This window comes from Lupinus angustifolius, chromosome LG19 (assembly GCF_001865875.1).
Source record: "Lupinus angustifolius cultivar Tanjil chromosome LG19, LupAngTanjil_v1.0, whole genome shotgun sequence".
NCBI classification, from domain to species: Eukaryota; Viridiplantae; Streptophyta; class Magnoliopsida; order Fabales; family Fabaceae; genus Lupinus; species Lupinus angustifolius.
This window is the reverse complement of record NC_032027.1, coordinates 2,988,739-3,000,306: the sequence shown is the minus strand read 5'-3', so window position 1 is coordinate 3,000,306 and position 11,568 is coordinate 2,988,739. Positions and strand designations below refer to the sequence as shown.

General features: G+C 28.8%; 1 pseudogene; it reads left to right on the top strand.

The window, feature by feature from the left end:
- On the top strand, window positions 5,385-10,365 carry LOC109333756 (annotated as a pseudogene).

Sequence of the window (11,568 nt, the reverse complement as noted above, 5' to 3'; positions counted from 1 at the left end):
TTTTTCCTAACACTTCATCCCCTCATCTACAACTTCAATAATTCAATAAAAGTGAAAGATTTCATCTTTCTCAAAAAACAAAGTTGATAAAATTGTGTAGAATAATAATGTATTAAAGATGTTGGATAGAGTTTGATAAAGATATAAAATGGCATAAGTAGATATAATAGCGAGCGCCGTAAAAAAGGATAGGAGAAAATGAAATGTATGAATAATACAATACAGCAGTGATAGTCTATCCTCATCCTCTTCCTCATCCTCGTCCTATCCTCATTATGTAGGAATGGAACTGCGTGGCATTGGTTTTGGTTCGGATTATAGTGAAGGAAGTGGTGGTTTGAGTTCCGAACCTAAGGTTCGGAATCGTAACGTTACTTCGTGGATTTTTGAAATCAAATCACCTCGTTTCAAAGTCAGCGAGGCGAAGAAGGATTATGGTCCGTCCATCTTGCATACTTAGTCAACTAATCAACGGTCAAGATATATCTGCTTTGAAACAACGCTCATCTTATATAAACTATTATATCTTAAAGTCTATATTCTTTGTATTAGCCTACTATACTATACTTTATATATGTATATGAAGTTTTTTTAAAATATAGTTGTTTAAATTGATTTTTGAACTTTTTAAATTGGATTGTTATTGAAATAAAACTTGAGAAGGAATAAGTACTTTTCTTTTCTCAATCTTCATGGTCAATACATTTCTAATGAAAGAATTATTAAAATAGGACACATTGTTCATTTCTAATAAAAGAATTATTAATCCTATGAATTAGTACAAGTATATAAAAAGTATTAATTTAAAATTTTAAAATTTATAGCAATAAATAATCATATATACAAATAAACATGACAAACAACAATTAAAAATATAAGAAGATGACAATAATGATTAAGATTATACTTACAATAAAAAAATAAGTCTACATGAATGATAATAAATATTGACACACTAATAATAATTATATATGATATAAGTCAAAACATACTTATTATAGCATGCTAAAATGTTTGGAGTGTATTGATTTATTAGGATTTCAACTACATTTTTTAATAAAACAACTAGACAACTTTTTATGGGGAATAGTGATTTGAAGAATGAGTCCATTCAAGTTTTTAGATTAAATTTAAAACAACAATAAAATTTCATTTCATTCTCTCAAATTAATTTCCAGGTAAGCATTATTAGTTTGTAAATTATAGGTCTTTTTTTTATTTAGAATGTAAAATATTTTTATACATAATCCAAATAATTTTGTTAACAACATTTCTCAACAAAATACCCAAACATAAATGACTAGATGCAACTTATATAAATTGATTATATCTAAATAATAAAGTTTTGGCAACTATCTCAATCAGTTTTATTAATACAATATTGGTCTTCAAACCAGTTAGAATATTGGTATACTGATATAACGGTTTAACATGTAGTTCATTAATTAAACTGTAAAGTTAGATATATACATTAATGTTGATAAATCAATAAAAAAACAATTTTTTTATTTCCAATAGAAAAAGAATTTTAAATAAAAACCGATCGATTTGATCGATACGGTTCAATTGAAAACTTATCAATATGACTGATTTTGATCGGTATGATTGCATGACCGGTATAATTATTATAATGTACCTATATTGAGACCGACTTACCCCATTACAACCCTCATCACAATCACACTTTAATATACTGAAGTCAAATTTTGGGAGAGAAAGTTCAATTTACTTTTCTTATCTGAATTAAATTTTAATAATTTTAAATATACATAAGTAGTTGATGATTTGGGTAATGATTTTGCTACATGGATTTAGATATCATATACGGTACATGTTTTTGCAAAGCTTCCGAGAAACAATAGCAATCATGAAACATAATGGTCCAATTGCTATGTGTGGGTTGTTGCTTTATTGGACTTTACCTATACCTATTATGGATCGGTCCAAACCCAATACCAATTAAACTTACATAATGTTTTACCGATATAATTATTAAATTTTAGGTGACATATATTATCAAGTAGATCGGTAAATGAACTAAACTAATTTAGTATTTATTTGAAACTTGATTTATTATTTAGTTCGACAAACTTAATTCATGAATCAAATGAGTTAAATTAAATATGAAAATTACGCTCATTAGATAAACGAGTCAAACTTAAGTTATATACAATTTGATTCATCAATTTGACTATATATATACGTATCTATATATATAAAAACTATTTTTTATGTTTATTGTTATTATACAATGACTCATGCATTATTTTTTTATGTTTATGGTTATTATATATAAAAACAAGGTTATATTTATATATATAACCATGTGCAATATTTTTTTAAAAATAAATAATTATTTAAATTGTCTAAATAATAATTTGAACTAAGCTGAATAGTTTGTGAACTTTAACTGAGTCAAATTCAAGCTAAAAAAGTATCTCTATTGAATTTGAGTCGAGTTTCAAGCTGGAGAAATCCTTATCAACCTGAACCAAATTGAATTCTTGTTCAACTCATTTCCAACCATAATACCTAGTTTATTTTCAATTATTTCATTTGATATTTTGACCTTGCTTTCATTTTTATTATTTTCGAGTTCCAACTACTTGGAATAGTAAAATAAAATATTATTATTTTACATTTTTGTTTGAGTAAATCTTGTAGATATTGAACTTATTATGAATTTTCGACTTTACTAGTAGGAATAAGAGAGGTCATACATAAAAATATTTTAAATTTCCATGCTACTCAGGTTTATTTATCATTATACCTAGTCAATAGATAAAATATATTAAAATGTCAAATATAAAATTTTAACCATTATTTGTTTGAGTAACTTTTACTGATTTAACATTCATTTATCTTATGACTCTAAATGAGTAATTCTTTGAGTCTTATAATAACTATGAATGAATATTATTCTCTAAGGATTTAAATTAGAATATATTGAAAGAATGTCTTAAAATTCATATTACATGTTATTAGACTAACAACTTAATAGTTTTCTTCTCTAATTTTTTTTTATTTTATAAAATCATACATATCTATTCTAATTAAAAATAACTTTTTCGTTTTAACAATTAAGTGAAGTATGGGTTCTTTCCAAAGCCTTCAATCCCACAAGTGGAAGACTGAGATCCATTTTGTTAAAATGGACATATTTAAATTTGAGCGTAATATTGATGTATTGATAGTGTAAAGAATTATGCACAATCAGTGTATCATCATTCACCCTTCATTTTGATTACTTTTTGTGAAAAGTCAAACATAATTGAAAATGAATTGTAGATTATGGAATGACAGTGTAAAAAACTCTTACGCTGTCGGTGTATACATCTTTTTCTCTTTAAATTTTTCAACTATAGCTATCACATGTGTAGTTTTAAATTTAATGCAAGAGTGTGTGACATGGGTCTTCCTTCCTATACAACTTGTGGCATGTGTACCAGAAAAATTACCTTCCATACCTAATCAAATTTATGAGTCCAAATTGAAGCCAAGTTTGAAATATGAATTTGCTTATATGTATTGAAAATCAAGTATTGATTCAATCGAAATGGAATCCATAATTAAAATGTGAAGCAAATTAAATAACTATGCATTTTTTATTTTCTGTTTGATCTCAAAGAAAGGTACTAGGGAAAGTAATATCCACAGTTTTTTATCATGATTTAATTTAGAATAATTGAGAATTGAGATTACAATAATCTTTATGTTGACATTTATCAGTTAGGATGTAATATGCTAACATTAAAATTATTGCCTTGTTGTTACACTTGTTTCAGAGGGGGAATTCAAAATGGAAATGAATGAAATGAAAACTATAGTTCAACAATAAGTTTTATATTTTTGGTGTTCTCTAACTTTTCCATATGGGGAGTTGCTATTTTTGTACCATTTGACAATGGCAATTCACCTTCCAAAAGTGGAATGATGGGTTATTTTTTAAAGACACTTTAATGATCAAGTGAAATTTAAAACCAATATTAAATTAAAGAGTAAATACATATTTTAATCTCTTATATTTTATAACCTTATCAGTTTAGTCCTTCAAAAAAGAAAAGACCTAAAATGGTCCCAAATTTTTCAAATGAAGTCAAATTAATCTATATCAAGTGTTGTAAAATATGCTAAAAAGAATTAATTTGACTCACATTTAAAATTTGGGGGACGATTGTAAGTCTTTTCTTTTTTGAATGACTAAACTAGTAAAATTGAAAAATATGAGATACTAAAATTAGTATTTATTCTAAATTAAAAAGAGTAATGGCATAAAAGTGAACATAACTTAAGTGACCCCTAATGAACATTTATGTTCGTTATGTGGATGTGACACTCCATAAGACCTTAGGTGGGTATAACTATAATGTAAGTAATGAATAGCTATTATGACTCAACAAATATATAATATCACATATCCTTAATGTTGTATATTTTGGATCAATCACAATGTTATTTTACTTTTTTTTTATAAAATTTTTCTTTGTATTCATATGTCAATCTCTGATTGAGATGAGACAGAAAATCAAACAGCATTGGAGACAAAGTGATCTTTATCCTTGTAGGGTGTTTTTTTCGTTGCAAACCTTAAATTGATTTGCACCGGTAGAAATGAATTAATGGCCTATGGACTAGAAAATGGAGTAGATCGGTTTTATATATAATAAAGTATTTCATATCTTCAAATTCTTAATTTTGATAAAAACCCAATTTTGGAGTTAATAATATAAATTCAAGTGATTCTCTTGGTTCCACTATATATTAACATCACGTATTCACCATCCTTGGAAAAATTGCAATGAATTGTTGAGATGGTGAAAATTTGATATATCTATAAATTGTTTTCAAAAGAAGCAAAAACTTAATGTAGACTTATTTATTTACCCACACTTATTGTATTGGTATCCATTGTATTATTATTAAGCTAATAAACATGAAAAGGCTCATACTATTGTTTTTTAATGCTTAATTAAGCAAATGAGAATTTAATGTCCCATGTTCTTATCCCCACTATTCCAACCAATTAACTTTTGTCATTTAAGATAAATATAATAGATCGTTATTTATATTTTATTTATTAAGTGTTAACTCTTTTTTCCTAACACTTCATCCCCTCATCTACAACTTCAATAATTCAATAAAAGTGAAAGATTTCATCTTTCTCAAAAAACAAAGTTGATAAAATTGTGTAGAATAATAATGTATTAAAGATGTTGGATAGAGTTTGATAAAGATATAAAATGGCATAAGTAGATATAATAGCGAGCGCCGTAAAAAAGGATAGGAGAAAATGAAATGTATGAATAATACAATACAGCAGTGATAGTGGCAATGATTATATATATATATATATATATATAGATGGATAGAGAGAGAAAGAGTGCAGTGTAGTAAGTAGCATATGATAAATTATGGGTAGTATTGGTATGATAATGGTGTGGGAAGATCTAACAGTGGAGCTTCCTATTTTTGGAAAAGATTCATCTTCATGTTCTTCAAACAAGAAGCTTCTTAATGGACTCACTGGTTTGGCTGAACCTGGTAAAATCATGGCTGTTATGGGTCCTTCTGGCTGTGGCAAAACCACCCTACTTCACTCTTTTGCAGGTCCTTCTCTCTTTCTCTCTTTATATATATATATATATGTGTGAAAGCATTATCTATATATATTTTATATATTTGTGTGAAAGTTATATATGCATTATCTATATATGATGAATCCATGTAGCAGATCAAGATTATATTAATACTATAATATACTATTTGGGAGGATCACTGTGTCATTTTCAAGTTTCAAGCCCCTCTACAATACCACAATCTAACTAATTTAATTCATTATGCTTTGTACAGAAATATATGTTTTTTTGTCTACTTAAAATCTTTATAATATTATAGACTTTTAAATATATTTATATATTAGACTATTATATATTGAGTGTAAAAGAATGTAAAATGCATACATTGACAGTATAAAGATTTATACACTGACACTTTATCATCCATCTTTCATTTGGATTACCTTTACTAAAAAGTCAACAATAATAAAAAATCAGATGATGATACAATGATAGTGTATAAAACTCATACACTGTCAGTGCATATATCTTTTTCTCTCTTTTTGAAAAGTCAACAATAATTAAACATCAGTAATATATGATACAATGACAGTATATAAATCTTGTACACTGTTAGTGCATACATCGTTTTCTCTTATATATTATGTAGACTGGTAGGACAATGTCTACTTTCATATTGGGAGATAAGATGAGATGTGTTTAGCTTAATCCAAATTTTGTCCCACTTTTTTTTTTTTTGAAAATTTAAGTACATGAATTTTTTCCAATAAAAATTGTCCACCTTAGATTTCTTTTCTTATAAGGGCTAATGAAATTAACAAAAGCCTAAAATTTTCTGATTTTCTTGAGATGCACAAATTCTATTCATTTGAGTTCAAATGAAACAGTATATTCACAATTTCTGCAGGAAGACTTCCTCCAAATGTTATAGTGACAGGTAGCATTTTGATGAACAGGAAGAAGACAAACTCATACTTCAGAGAAGTGGTAAGAATAATTTAAATAATAGATAATGTTAAAGCCATAATTAAACATAATAATTGGAGTATTATTATGGAAAATATTCCTTTTATCCTTGAGTAAAATAAAATAATAAGAAAATATATATTTAATATTTTGCTTATCAATCAATACATTGTCATTCATTATATCTTCTACCATTTATTTGGACTTTATCTGCAGACTATTATAATTAAATATAAATAATAAATGATACAATGACATTGATAAAACTTAAACTCCTTAGTATATATATTTTTTAATCAATTATATCTTCCATTATTTATTTTGGTACATATGAATAAATATTATTTTCATTGATTATCTAATCATACATCACATTATGCAAATTTCAAGCATTTTATTTATTATCATACTTTTAAGTAGACAAATCATAACCAATCCATGTTAATATATGGTGATGTATTTTTGATGAATTTGCAGTCTTATGTTGCTCAAGAGGAACTATTGTTAGGAACTTTGACAGTAAGAGAAACTCTGACTTTCTCTGCAAACATTAGACTTCCTTCCAAAATGAGCAAAGAAGAGATAAACAATGTGGTTGAAGAAACAATAATGAAACTGGGTCTTGAAGAATGTGCAGATAATACCATTGGTAATTGGCATTTAAGGGGTCTTAGTAATGGTGAAAAGAAGAGAGTTAGTATTGGCCTTGAGATTTTAACACAACCCCATGTTTTACTTCTTGATGAACCTACTAGTGGACTTGATAGTGCCTCAGCTTTCTATGTAATTCAAGCTCTAACTAACATAGCTTGTAATGGAAAAATAGTTATTTGTTCCATTCATCAGCCAAGTAGTGAAACTTTTAATCTTTTTGATCATCTTCTCTTGCTCTCAAATGGAGAAACTGTTTATTTTGGAGAAGCAAACATGGCTCTAAAGGTATACTAATTTGTACTCTCTAATTTGTTTAAGTTGGCTTAAATATATTTGCATGCATTGTAATTGTGACACTGTTTTCATTTCTGTTTATTTTTTCAATCTTACCAATTTAATCCCTTTAAAATTAAAACCCCCAAAATAATCCCCACAAAATTCAAATGTTGATTAAATTAGTTATTTTTAGCATGTTTTGCAATTGCCCCTAAAAATGACTAATTTGATATACATTTAAATTTTTTGGGACCGTTCAGGGTTTTACAATTTTTGATGGACTAAACTGATAAGGTTAAAAAAGATAATATTTACATTCATTTTTAGTCCACATTTTACCAAAAATGTATATTTATTTTTAAGTCCTTCATGAGGGACTAAAGGTACAAAATTTTGGTATTATAGAGACTAAAAACATATAAAATATAAGTAAACTTTCGTAGTATATAGACCAAAAACATATTTTAACCTTAAATTTTTGTGTCTCTAGAACCTAAGTAAAAGCTTTTGGAACAGTTTTTTGCTGATGCAGGGTTCCCTTGTCCTAGTAGAAGAAATCCTTCAGACCATTTCCTTATGTGTATAAATTTGGACTTTGACTTGATTAATGAAGCTCTAGCAAGATCACAATTAAGTCCAGTGAGTACCATGATTTGGATACTTCTTTTTCTGGTTTCAAATATGTTGATAATGTTTCTGAATATGAATTTTCAATTGCATCATTCACAGGAAGCATCATTATCATATTCTGCTGTGGGCATGAGAACAGCAGAAATTAGAGCAACACTCATTGAAAGTTACAAATGTTCAATGCTAATGATCGATACAAGAAGCAGAATTCAAATGCTACAACCCAATGTAACATTTTTTTTAGTTAAATGTTATCATTCATAGTAATTTTTTTATCTATATATACAAATTCTACCTCCATAACCAAACCATCTAAGAATACAATATTGGCTTTTTTATTAAAGGGGTCATTATTTTGGACAATTTGTACTATTATCCTATTGAGCTTAGAGATTCAATGATGCAGGAAGAGCAAGTAATTGAGTCTAAGGTTAGGACAAGTACTAGCTGGTGGAAGCAAATGTGGACATTGACTCAGAGATCTTTCCTCAACATGTCTAGGGACATTGGTTACTACTGGTTAAGGATCATATTTTACATATTGGTGTCAATCTCTATTGGTACTCTCTTTTTTCACATTGGCAGAGACAGTAACTCAATCTTGCCTAGAGGAAAGTGTGTATCGTTCGTCTACGGTTTCATGATTTGTTTGTCATGTGGAGGATTACCATTTTTCATTGAAGAATTGAAGGTAAAAAGACTATACCCATTTACCTTAAACGCTGCTACAAAATTCAGTGTTCACGTATCGTAGTTGTTGCACATGTTATATTTATGTTGGTAAGTTGTGACACGTCTTGTTCTGATCGGAGAACAACACCGAAAGCACCTATGCAATAACACCTAAGTTTTCTCCATTCTTTTTTTCTCTATCTAATCACAATAGAATTCAGTTGTTCTATGTTGAAAGGTCAAAAGGGCATTATGGAGAGGCTGCATTTGTTCTAGCAAACATTATATCATCATTCCCATTCCTACTTGTGATATCACTTTTCTCTGGAGTAATAATATACTTCATGGTGCAATTTCATCCTGGTGGAACTAATCTTGCATTTTTCTGCATCAACTTATTCTGTTGCCTTTCTGTTGTTGAGAGCTGCATCATGATTGTGGCCTCATTAGTCCCCAATGTCTTGATGGGCATAGGAACAGGAACTGGTGTAATAGTAAGCATACAATTTTTTTGTTCTCTACACTTAAAAACAAGTCATTTTGTTATTGTTATCAAACTTTGATGATCATTTGAATTGGTGGTGTTGCAGATTTTCATGATGATGCCCTCTCAAATCTTCAGACGTCTACCCGATCTTCCGAAGTTCTTTTGGCGCTATCCAATGTCCTACCTCAGTTTTGCTACTTGGGCAATGCAGGTACAATTTTCACTGGTTTGGAAATCTAATTCTGAAATCCATCAAAACCAAAAGCAAAATTTATAATGCCATGTTAACACATCAGTTAATAAAAATCATGACATGCTTGGACAATTACATTTATGATGTTCTTATTGAGTAACAATACCAAAAACACCCAAGAAACAACACCTAAGTTTTGTCACTTGACACTTTCATCAATGAAAACTTAAATGCAGAACCTTGTTACAAATTTTAAGTTTTTATTCGAAAAAAGCATCAGAGTTGCGTGTAAGTGTCGTCTTTTCCTTTTCTCTACCCCTCTTGAGGTACCTCTATTAAAGGCCACAACATTGGTCCTCAACAACAACAACCAAACCTTTATTTCATTATGTGGGACTGATTACATGAATCGAACGACACTATGGATCGGCTACATTAGTCCTCACGCTCACAAAAAAAGAAGCACATTAGGGCATAACATTTTGCATAGTTACCTACTGCTTGCTACCTTTCCTAATACATAAATTCCAATTAATAAAGAAATGTTTTCAACTACAGGGACAGTATAAAAATGACATGCTGGGTCTTGAATTTGATTCTCTGCTACCTGGGTACCCAAAAGTTAGTGGAGAACAAGTTCTAACATTGGTATTTGGGATTCCATTGAATCATGGAAAATGGTGGGACTTAACTGCATTGGTTACATTATTATTACTCCACAGGTTGATTCTTTTCTTTGTACTTCGTTATAATAAAAGGCCAAAATCAACAATGTTGTGGTTTTATGCAAAGGAAAGAATACACTTAGCAAAAACATTTTTACTGAATAACAACAAGCCATCTATCTCTTCCAAGAATAAACAAGCTCCTTATCAATTATCATCTCAAGAGGGACTAATGTCCCAAACTTAGCAATATAATCATCGAGTGCAATATTTATGCATTGTTATATATTATTCGTTATTCATTTGTATTACTTTTTTGAAGAGTCAATGATGATTAAACATGGATGGTGAAACATGTATCGACAATATTAGAGCTTACAAGTTATATAATACTTTGATATTATTACTCACATGTATTTAACAAGAAATTTTGGGTTCCACCACTATGAATGAATGCTATAAGAATTCTTGCTAGTATCCTTATACCACTGATTGAGTTCTCTTATATTTTTCCTTACATTTCATCTTTTTCATATCTCTTTTTTCCTGTACCATTCTACACTCAAAACGATGCTGAGGGGAAACATTTTTCATTACAAATACTATCTTCATTCTATATATTATTTAACATTTTTAAGCAACAAAACTTACTTTACACTAACCAATAAAATAATTAAAAAGTTTATTTAACAAATTTGTTAATCATTTTTCTATTATACCTTTATCATTTCCTCTCTCACTTTATCATACTTCACCCCTCATCATTTAATAAAACCAAGAAGTATTAACTACATTTTTCCTTCTTTGCCTTTATGGCATTAAATTTGTAGGATAATAGTGAGCAGTGTTGTTAGAACCGGACTAGACCGGACGGTCCGACCGGTCTGACCGCTGACCAGACTTGAAAACGGTTCTGGTTTGCCGTCTTAACCGAATGAGAGTTTGATCGCTTTGATCCGGAAAAAATCTGGTCCAACCATGTTAAACCCGGTTAAACCGGATTAACCCGGGAAGTAAACCGGACGGCTTACTTAAAAATAAAAAAAATGGGACAATGTTCTAATATTTTGTTTTACTACGGCAAAAAAAAAGATAAAGATGTATTATTTCAATATAATTATACATAATTATTAATTATATAAAGTTTTACATTTATATATAACTATATATTTATAAATAAAAATTATTAATTATGTACGAAATCATCCAGTCAGACCGGACGGTTTAACCGTTTAAACCAGTTAAACCTAATACGGGACCTCTGTCGGTTTGACGTCTGGCTCGGGTTTCACAAGACTGAGCATGAGTACTTATGTATACTTCGGTCAAAAATACATTATTTTACCTTGATAATTAAAGCCATTACCTTTTTTAAAATGACAATTAAAGTGAGATGGGGAGTGTAATTGTTTTTTACAATAATGATACTAATAATATAATTAATTAAAA